This window comes from Lactuca saligna, chromosome 4 (genome assembly GCF_052625555.1).
Source record: "Lactuca saligna cultivar CGN05327 chromosome 4, ASM5262555v1, whole genome shotgun sequence".
NCBI lineage: Eukaryota > Viridiplantae > Streptophyta > Magnoliopsida > Asterales > Asteraceae > Lactuca > Lactuca saligna.
The window spans coordinates 51,532,558-51,544,313 of record NC_136420.1 but is presented as its reverse complement, the minus strand read 5'-3'; the positions used below and the strand labels follow the sequence as shown (position 1 = coordinate 51,544,313).

At 39.7% G+C, this 11,756-nt stretch overlaps 1 pseudogene; it reads right to left on the bottom strand.

Annotated features, from left to right (window-relative positions):
• Positions 1-8,473: 8,473 nt before the first annotated feature.
• On the bottom strand, positions 8,474-9,025 carry LOC145038499 (kiwellin-1 pseudogene; annotated as a pseudogene).
• Between the last annotated feature and the right edge of the window lie 2,731 nt (positions 9,026-11,756).

Here is an 11,756-nt window from a genome sequence, read left to right as displayed (position 1 = left end):
GGAAGTAGAAATTGCTGATGATCGATCGGTGCGAGCATCGATGGTGTTTCGGGACTGCGTATTGCGTTTGTTCGAGGAGCGCTACTTGGTAGATTTGGTTCCCATTCCGTTGCCTGGGAACAAGGTGATCATAGGCATGGACTGGTTGAGCCCTAATGGGGGCAGTGATAGATTGCGCACAACATCTAGTGCGAGTCCGGACCCCAGGTGGGGAAGAGTTAGTGATTCATGGCGAGAGGCCACAATGTGGACCCTTAGTCTGTTCAGCAGTGAGGGCTAGACGATACCTTCAGCAGGGGTGCGCAGGTTATGTTGCATACGTTATGGATACCCGAGAGGCGGGTAAGGCGTCAGTGAGTGAGGTTCCAGTGGTGCGAGATTTCGCAGATGTTTTCCCAGAGGAGCTTCCTGGGATACCTCCGGAGCGATAGGTGAAGTTTATGATTGACCTCGTTCCTGGTGCGGCTCCGATAGCCAAGGCACCATATCGGCTGGCTCCTCCTGAGATGCATGAGTTGTCTACTCAGCTGCAGGAGCTACTAGACAAGGGATTCATTAGACCGAGCAGTTCACCCTGGGGAGCCCTGATTCTGTTTGTGAAGAAGGACGGGTCGCACCGGATGTGTATAGATTATCGGGAGTTGAACAAGGTAACGGTGAAGAACCGTTACCCATTCCCGAGGATTGATGATCTCTTTGACCAGCTTCAGGGAGCATCTTGGTTCTCTAAGATTGATTTGCGTTCGAGTTATCATCAGATGAGGGTCAGGGAGGAGGATATGCAGAAGACCGCGTTTCGGACGCGCTATGGCCATTATGAGTTCGTGGTGATGCCGTTTGGGCTCACCAATGCTCCTGCCGTGTTCATGGACCTCATGAACCGCGTATGCAGACCGATGCTGGATCGGTCTGTGATAGTCTTTATCGATGACATCTTGGTTTATTCCAAGACGCAAGAAGAGCATGGGGAGCATCTGATAGAGGTATTAGAGACCCTGAGGAGGGAGAGCTTGTATGCCAAGTTCTCCAAGTGTGAGTTTTGGTTGCGCGAGGTGCAATTTCTCGGACACCTTGTCAACCAGAACGGGATTCTGGTCGATCCGGCCAAGGTCGAGGCCGTGATGAGATGGGAGGTTCCGAAGTCTCCATCTGAGATTCAGAGTTTCCTAGGATTGGCAGGCTATTATCGGAGGTTCATTAAGGATTTCTCCAAGATAGTTGTACCCCTGACACGATTGACGAAGAAAGTCGTGGTCTTTCGGTGGGGACCTGAGCAGCAGGCAGCGTTTGAGACACTAAGATAGAGATTGTGTGAGGTGCCGATCTTAGCCCTACCAGAGGGCGTAGAGGATTTTGTGGTTTATTGTGACGCGTCTATTTCAGGGTTGGGCGCGGTATTGATGCAAAGGGGGCATGTCATTGCCTACGCTTCGAGGCAGCTCAAGCCTCACGAGGCGAACTACCCGACGCATGATTTGGAGTTGGGGGTGGTGGTTTTCGCCCTCAAGATTTGGCGGCATTACCTTACGGGGTTCGGTGTACCATTTACACAGACCACAAGAGTTTGAGGTACCTCATGGATCAGTCGAATCTGAACATGAGGCTGCGTTGGTGGTTGGACGTGGTGAAGGATTATGATTGTGAGATCCTTTACCACCCGGGAATGGCCAACGTGGTGGCCGATGCGCTTAGCCGCAAGGTGGCGCCGATCAGGGATATTTGCATGAGGATGACTGTAGTGACTCCCTGTTGGAGCAGATTCGGGAGGCTCAACAGGAGGCTATCAAGGAGGAATATCGGAAGAGCAAGCGTGTGGTGGGTCAGGTTTCCTCCTTCGATTATGATAGCCGATGACTATTGACACTACACCGCAGGGTGTGGATGCCATATCACGGAGGCGTGCGCCAGATCTTGATGGAGGAAGCACACAAGTCCCGATTCTCTATTCATCCCCGGGCGACGAAGATGTATAGGGATCTTCGTCTAGACTATTGGTGGCCCTGTATGAAGCGGGATGTGGCGTGGTACGTCGAGCGGTGCTTGACCTGCAAGAAGGTCAAGGGCGAACATCAGAGACTACATGGGAAGACGCAGCCGTTGGACATCTCGTTGTGGAAATGGGAAGACATCACGATGGATTTTATCACAAAGCTTCCAAGGACTGCGCGTGGAGTAGATTCGATTTGGGTCATCGTGGACCGATTGACCAAGAGCGCCCATTTTATTCCGATCCAGGAGAGCATCTCGGCCGAAAAGTTGGCCGATATCTACATCAGGGAGATAGTAGCGCGACACGGGGTGCTAGTGTCAGTGATATCAGACCGAGATGTGCGATTCACTTCCAGATTTTGGAAGAAGTTTCATGACGAGTTGGGCACTCGTTTGCATTTTAGCACCGCCTTTCACCCGCAGACGGATGGTCAGAGCGAGTGGACCATCCAAACTTTGAAGGATATGTTACGGGCATGTGTGTTAGATTTCGGTGGTAGCTGGGATACCTATCTTCCCTTGGCTGAGTTCTCATACAACAACAGCTACCAGGCGAGTATTGACCGTCCCCCATTCGAGATGTTGTACGGACGGAGGTGCAAGACCCCGATAAGCTGGAGTGAAGTTGGCCAGAGGGTCATGGGGAGCACCGAGGTGGTGCTCGAGACGACCGAGAGGATCCAGTAGGCTTCAAACTGCTCAGAGTCGGCAGAAAACTTACGCCGACAAGCGTCGATCCGAATTGGAGTTCCAAGTCGAGGATATGGTTCTCCTGAAGGTGTCGCCTTGGAAAGGCGTCATTCGATTCAAGAAGCGAGGAAAGTTGGGCCTGAGATTCATCGGACTGTTCAGGGTTGTAGCTCGGGTGGGCAGGGTGGCGAATAGATTGGATCTGCCGGTCGAGCTCAGCCGGATCCACAGCACTTTCCATGTCTCTTAGATGCGAAAGTGCTTAGTGGATGATTCAGCAGTAGTGCCGTTGGAGGATATTCAGGTTGATGACAACCTGAATTACATTGAGCGCCAAGTCGCAATCCTGGACCGAAAGTCGAAGGATTTGAGGAACAAGACGGTGGAACTAGTGAAGGTGCAATGGCAGCACCGCAAGGGTTCGGAGTGGACTTGGGAGCCGGTAGAAGAGATGATGGAGCATTACCCCGAGCTGTTTCAGGATCGAGCGGCAGACTTCGAGGACGAAGTCTAAAATAAGTGGGGGAGATTTGTAGCACCTGGTTCCTGGTACGTGAGTTTTGCCTTAGTATTTGTGTTTTTGGCCGTGGACTCAGCGAGTTGGAGGCCCGACTTACCGAGTAGAGACGAGACTTTGGGGCGCGGATAAGATGGCGACTCGACGAGTCCATATTAGGGACTCGGCGAGTCTGCGCTGTTTGATGAAACCCTAATTTCCAAGGGTTTGCACCCTATTTAAACACCCATTTGCGCCCCAACTCCGCCCCATTCACCCCCAGAAGATCTCCAAACGTTCTAGCTCTTGTTCTTGTGAGTTTGAGGCATTTTAGTGTGTGTTCTTGAAGATTTTGAGAAGGAAGTGGCGTAGATCAAGAGGAAGGGAAGGAAGCCAAGCATCTTAGTGTCCTCTCAGTGATTTCCTTGAGGTAAAACTCATTTTCCCCCTGTCTATATGCTTATAACTCCATTAAAGTCTTCCTTGAGCCCTTCCCCAAGCTTGTATGTGCATCATATTTCGTAATAAGTTGATTGGCCTCTAGATCTAGGCTTGGTTGAGCTCTAGGAGCTCAGATCTACTACCTTTATAGACCTATATTGCATGAAGACCTTAGATCTACTCTTTTGGTGCATTTTGAACCCTAAAACCCTCATGGATGAATATCTACACGTAAAGTTGGAAACTTTACGTGTTATTCATGCTCTAGGAACCTAGATCTATGAATGGAATGGACTAGATTCGAGCAAAATCGTCTATATGGCTCTTGCATGGAGCAGACTCGGCGAGTCGCTCATCTGACTCGGCGAGTCTAGTCGCGAGTCTCCGAGATTGTCCCCTTTTTGATGTGTCGAGTTGTGTAGTGAGTCCAGGGTGGACTCGGTGAGTTGAAAGCCAAAAGTCACCCATAATGGAACTCGACGAGTTCAAGGCAATCTCCTTAGATCAAGATCAGACTCGGCGAGTTGTTCATACAACTCGGCGAGTCACAGTATAACTTGTTCATCGGATGAAGATGAACTCGGCGAGTTGTTCATACAACTCGACGAGTAGGATGAAGGACTTGAACATCAGTTTGGAAGGAGAACTCGTCGAGTCAACGCCTAACTCGACGAGTAGAAACAAAATCCAGGTTAGTCGTTTGGACATGGACTCGGCGAGTTGGCGAGCCAACTCGGCGAGTCGGGTCAACTGGAAGTTGACTCTGACTTTGACTTAGGGCATGATCAGGGGTAAAATGGTCATTTTACCCAAAGGACAGTTAGCAGTTTTTGACTAAGTGTTTGGTGGGAATTACAGCCGGAGGATTTCCGGAGCAGCAGCAACAATAGTCAGACTATTCCCACACAGATCAGCAGCTACTCCGAGGTGAGTTACCTTCCAGTAGCGGTGGGTCTAAGGCCACAATGACGGCCCACCAGTAGGAGTTGTATGTTAGATGATTGTCTTTGTGATATCATCTAGGTTTGCTACTACCTGATATGTTATATGTTGGCATGATATGTTGTATGTGATAGTAGTAGAGTTCGGTTGTTAGGACCGAAGGGTAATCAGACACCCCAGATATGTTTGATATTATGTTTGTGTTATGATATATGTGATGGTAGTAGTAGGGGGTGGGTGAAATAGTCCCCGAGGTTTGGTTATTAGGACCGAAGGGTAGTCAGCACCCCAGAATAGCTCTACATGGGTAGGTTAGCGCCCCAGAATGGCTTGACACGGGTAGGACGGCACCTCAGAATGGCCGCACAGGTAGTCGGCACCCCAGAATGGCCGTACTGGGTAGTCAGGCACCGCAGAATAGCCTGGCAGTATGTATGTTATGTATTGTATGGTATGTGGTACGATGGGGGAACTCACTAAGCTTTGTGCTTACAATTTACAGTTTTGGTTTCAGGTACCTCTTCATCGAAGGGGAGGGAGCTGGCACGGTAGCGGCACATCATGCACACACACTGGTTTCCGCATCTATTAGATTTCTCTGGGATTTATACTCTGGTGTTTCGATTGGTTGTATGAGTTGACTTTTGAACATGGTTTATGTTGTGATGTACTTTCATCAAACAATGTTTTTATTTATTAACGTTTTCTAAAGTAAGGTTTTAAAAACGAAATTTTTGGACGGGAAAATTGGGTCGTTACACAAAGCAAACTAAGATGAGTGCATCATATGTCAAAATGACCACTCCAAGTTCCATTTTCCATCTACGCTATTTTTGACGGCCATGGTGGCTTCGAAACAACATCATACTTCAAAAATCACTCCATGGAATTATTCTTTCCAGATTACAAGCTCCCACAATCTTCATATATGAATTAACAGGGCCGACTCTATTATTTTAAGGGCCATGTGCTAAGAAGAAAAATAGAGCTCCTAAATACAATTTTTTAATATATAAGGAAAACAAATTTAAGACGGTGAATTTTCGTTACGGAAAACTTAAAAGTAAATTAATTAATTAAAAAGGATCATATTGAATTTTATAAAAACTTCATTGGCTAATTATATAACTTTTTAAAACTGATACGTTAAACATATTAGGAGGGGTTGATTATGAAATATATAGTATAAAGAAATGGTCAAAAGTGTAACTTGAATTTAAAACATCATCAAGCTATGAAAGATGATAGAACCAGCATTGCTTTAGAATAAAAGACACACCTTTTCCAATTGGGCTACCCAAACTCTATCAAATATTTTGAATAAATTCATATATATTTAGTTTTTAATATATCATTTAATTAAATCTTGGGCCCTATTTTTCTCGGGGCCCTGTGCGGCTGCCCCTCTTGCCACACCCCCCCCCCCCCCAAAAAAAAAAAAAAAAAAAAACGGGCTTGTGAATTAATCATTTTTAAAGGATCTAAAACATTTCCATTGAAAAGCCTTTCAAATACCTAACCAAACACTCACTAACAAAAGTAGCACCAACAGTTTACTATGGGATGGGGTGTGCAAAAAAACCGCTAAACCGAAAAACCGAACCGATCCGACCAATCCGAAACCGGACAAAATCTGGAACCGACAAAAAACCGAAACCAAAGAAACCAACTATCAATTGGTCGGTTACGGTTTGGATATTTCAATATCCGCGGATACCCGAACCGAACAATGATATATATATATATATATATATATATATATATATATATATATATATATATATATATATATGCGAAAAAAACAAATGTATCACTAAATGAATCAATAATAACATGATTCACAAAAAAAAATCACGAAAAAACATTTCGATGATTAATTTTTATGATGATTTTCTTGATATTCACTAAAATTGTTATAAAAGTGAATTTTTTTCTTGATTTACCTAAAAATGAATAATGAAGGTGTTTTTTTTGGAATTTTTTCTTGTGAATCATCTTAATTTTGAATCATCTAATGATTCATTTCATTTTTTGCTAAGAAAATATGCATCTAAAAAAATTTCTTACCTTACCACCGAAAATTTCATTCTTATTTGATCTTGACTCTATCTTTCTATCTATCTATCTATCTATCTATATATATATATATATATATATATATATATATATATATATATATATATATATATATATATATATATTAGTCAATTTAAAAGTAATTAAATTAAATAGACTTAAAAAAAATAAGAAACTGGATGATATATGTTTATCGCTTATATCTGCTTCATAAATTGTGTGTCTTATGTTTTCTTATTAACTGTATGGTATATGTTTTCTGTGTGCATGTATTGTTATCCCTAAAATTGAGAAATTGTTTTTATATTCATCATGTTTTATGGTTGATTTTATTATTATAGTTATCATATAAATTCTGATGTATAATTTCAACTTCAACAAGTTTTCTTACTTCCAAATTGACATATTGGTAGTTTGCATTTTTTTTATTATATTTTCGATTTGTTATATTTTGTGGGTACCCGTAAATTGACCCGTGGTTACCCACCTTCAAACGGTTCGGTTCGGTTCCAGTTTTTACACAATTCGGTTCTGTTTCGGTTAGTGCGCATTAGATATCCGCTCTGTGCATGGTTACGGTTCACAATTTTATGAATATCTCTTAATTATGCGAGAGCCACATTAACTATTTAATCCTCATACAACAAATGTAAATCGTTAATACCAGTTTTCGGGATTTTAAAACCTTAGAAGACAAATTTCAGAAGCGTTTGAGTAAAGAGAAATGGCCTTTTAGCACCTCTTTCCCAGAGATAGGAGAATCGCTCACTCCTTTTTTAAAAGCAAAGTGGAAACACATTTTGCTTTAGTAAAAAAAGAATCAATCATTAGTGATGGTCTCCCAAGAATCTCTTGCGAGAACAACAAAGAAAACAGAAAATACTGTTTTTGTAAAACAAGCATGAATCGATCGTGATATTCTACGAGAGAATCACACGCTTGACGGAAAACCATTACTGAGAGTCTTTGTAAGCATGGTCAACTAGCTTTCGTTTTGTCTCCACAAATCTAGTGCACTCTTGTGTCGGAATGGAATCACAATTCCATTGTCACAAGAAGATATGTCGTGTTATTTAGATGAGAAGAAGAGACTGGAAGAATTAGGTGGGTATACAGAAGATGGGCATCTCAACTATGAGTTGGCAGTCCTGCGGGCCCTACCAGGCTGGCATATGGAGTTACCAATCGGTTAGAAAATCAACCCTTCTTAGAAAACAAGAAGTGAGACAACTCGTATTGAGCAAAGATATTGAGTTTATGATTTTCGTATGTGCTGGGATTTGGGATGTGGTATCAAATCAAGAAGCTGTTGGTGTTGCGACTTCATATGGGTGATAATTTTACTGCTATATGTTGTGGTTTTGTTTTGATAACAATCAGCTCGAGTCTGTTATGCGTTCAGGTCGCTTGTGATTATGGTTAGGGGTGTTATTTGATTGCATAAAGGGAATTAGAATGTGTATACACATGATTATTTATTATTGTGTTTGTGGTAAAGTCTATTTGTAGGGCTGCTTCATAAGAGTTTGAAAAAGAAGTCTAAAATTTCGTAGTGGAGTTGATTCTACCATGAAAGATTATAGCGATAATTGGTTTTTGTGTGTCTCTGCGTGTCATATCAGCTGTTGTTTGAATCCATATACATTTAAAGGTACGTTAATATGTGTATAACATAATATATCTATATATGGGTTTTAATGGACTGGTGCCTATAAGTTTGGTGTGAACCTCTAGTCATTAGTATATATAGTTACATCAATACCTTTACAGATTACAATATCCACAAGAAACAGAAACAGAAATAGTATTTGATGTTTTAAAAGGAGAGCTAGATTAACATCACTCTGTCCAAGTAATATCCAAATCTCCCCAGTTATCCTCGGATACCCCTAAGGCCTTCCACACTGCTTTGGATGCGTCAACAATATTATTAGGGCAAGGTGGTTGATAGTCATGATCACCATCGCACCCCATAGTAGAGTCACACTCATCCACAACCATTGCCTTTACACTTCTCCCATTTCCATTGATGGTAATATACTTGTGGCACCTATCCCCTCCCTTGTACCATCCGGTTGACAGCGCCACAACTGGTGTGTCATCAGAGTGGTATTGGTTGTCACACTCCGATGGACCACCACCATCACCTCCCTTTTGGAAACTGTTTATTGTCAGTGTTGCTTTAGTATCGCCTGTCACCGGAGGCGAGCATGTATACGTGGTGTAAAACTTACCTTGGACACAACAATCCGAGTTGTTCTCACGGTTGCATTCTCCTGGAGGCGGTTTTCTTCCCCGGATACCACCACTTGGTTTGCAAGTCTGAGCATTGATCTCCAATGAAGTTGTTGCTAGGAGAACCAAGAACAGAACAAAACGGAAATTCTTCATTGCCTTTTAGAATTTAGATGTTGCTAGTTACTCTTTACAATGCTGTTGGATGAGTAGCAAGGCAAATGGGTTGTGCTAATATAGCCTTTTGCTTAACAGAAAGCCAAGTTAACAGTCAACTATGTTGTATATTTTTTTCAAGTGACAGATGTTCCTCTACGGCAATAAAACATCCTTTGGATATTCACTTTCCCTTTTAAGAAAACCAAGTAATTATGAATGCACAGACATACTACAATTTTGTCCATTTTGTGCATGTTGTGTGTAATTTTGTCTCATTGTTGATTTATAAATTATATCTAAAATTACATCCACTATTCTTTTATTTGGGGAAAATATTTTCCATTGATTCTGTAAAAATAACAGATTCAAACTTTTACCAATCTAGCCGCATATTTCTCTTGTAAATTACACATGCAGGTAAAATCATGTTAGTATCATTGATATATTGCTTAATTAGTACGTAACATTATTCATCATTCCACATAATTAATCAAGACCTTATCATGTTACGTTTTAATCCTTTGGTTCTTGCATCAAAGTAAATGTACTATATATCAAGATGTACATATACAATTGGTAAAAATATAGTAGAACAATTGACATTAAGAACAGTGGCGGATCCAGGATCAAAGTAATGGGGTGTCCCAAATATATAAAATGGTATCCCAACAAAAAAATCGCGTAATATACAATAAGGAAAAATAACTCCGAAAAAAATTACACCACTAAATTTTTTTTTAGGGGTATCTCGGGCTACCTCGGGATACATAGTAGATCCGACAATGATTAAGAATCCTTTGGCTATTATTCCGCAATTAACGTTCCACGTACGTAGGTTTTGTTGCGGGTTGATACGTGTCGTTGACATGGTACGGTTTACTAATCAATTTACAATATTTGAAAATTTGATTCCAACTAATGTTTTAAAAATTGTTTTGAACCGGCCTGTCGAACCGGTTGGACCGAAACCGGAGGAGATTACGGTTCAACTATCACCGGTTCTATGTGAATTTCTGAACCGGATTGAACGACCGGTTTGTAGAAAAACTCGGTTGAACCGGTGAAAATAAATCGATTAAACCGGTTAAACCGACTAAAAATACATAAAAAAGAATCATTTGCATAATAAACTTTGATTATTTTTTTCAAATATATTTAGTTTTTTATAAATAAAACAGATGATAAATGTTATAAAGTTTTTTGATGCGTATATATTCATATAAAACTATATTTTGTTTCGGCATTATACTGTTTTTCACTTATATGGATTGACGTAAAACATTAAAACTTATAGTTATGTGTTATTTTAATGTATTTGGAATCATCTACAACTTATTTTATATAAATATATTTTTAATGTATCAACTTGTAAACGTCAAATTTATGATTTATATATGTATGTATGTATATAAAAATAGAAAAAAATGAAAATTATAGAAACCGGCTAACCCGGCGATCGAACTGTTGAACCAAACCTGGACACCATACTGGTTCTACTATACAACCGGTTTTTAAACATTGATTCCAAATTCTTAGTTAACTTGTAATTATCTTTCTATCTCTATCATCTATGTTTCTGTTAGCGAATTCATATATTTGAGTGTCTTTAAATACCACAGTCCGATTCTAACTTTTTATATCAAAATAGTGTAAAAACTTGTCCTGATACTATTTCACCTTACCTTATACAATTTTTTGCACTAAAAATATACCCCATAGCAAGTTCTCTTTTTTAGATTTATTTAGATTTTCAAAAGTATCCTTTGGATTATTAGCTTTCAATATATCTATTTACATTTTTTGTGTGATATAAGCTTAATATAATATATTATTAATAAAATATGACCAACTACATTATTACTTCGAATTATTTTAATCTTTTAAAATGACAATTGATATATACAATAATTACATTCGAAACATAAGAATAAGTTGTGGATGAGTGCGACATAGATAAATTATATTAATTTGTTTAATAACGACATTTGATATATAGAAGAATTGTGTCGGGGTGAAGAACAAAATGGTTGCCAACGAATTGTTGCGGATACCAGACAGTAGAGTTGATGGTGAATCTAAAATGAATAAAAAATAATAGAAATTAGAAAAATACAAAATAATCTATTAAGGGCAATATACTCTTTTTATGTTCTGTAGAAACGTATATTGTTATAATAGAATATCAATAAGTTAGTCTCGATGCAAAATAATATAAAACATTAAATATATGAACATATTACAAATCTAGCAATTTTGACCAAACGAATTAATATAATCTAACTATATATGCATGATACACTCAAAACCGTTAACTTATATATACATAGTTACACTGATCTACACTCCCACAACAAACTCTAACTTCATCAAATTTTGTTTAATATGATTTAGATACCTAATTTCACTCAAACAAATTCTTACTGAATATACATGTCTTGTTTTATTTTGTTTTCGAATTTTAATATCAATATCCCTACTATCCTCTGTGAAATTTAAGGATACCCTTTAAGACTTTATGTTCCGGTGTGATTCTTGATTTATTCAAATTTCATTAAACTGATTATGTTCAAATTTCAATATCAATTCCAACAATCCATGTGTGAAATTTTTGAATACCCTACAATACATTGAATTCCATTGTTAGTTTTGATTAATTCATAATAATAAACTATATTTGATTGAATATGGCTGTGACTTTTCTCTCTTCGGATGAGTATTTCATTAGTTT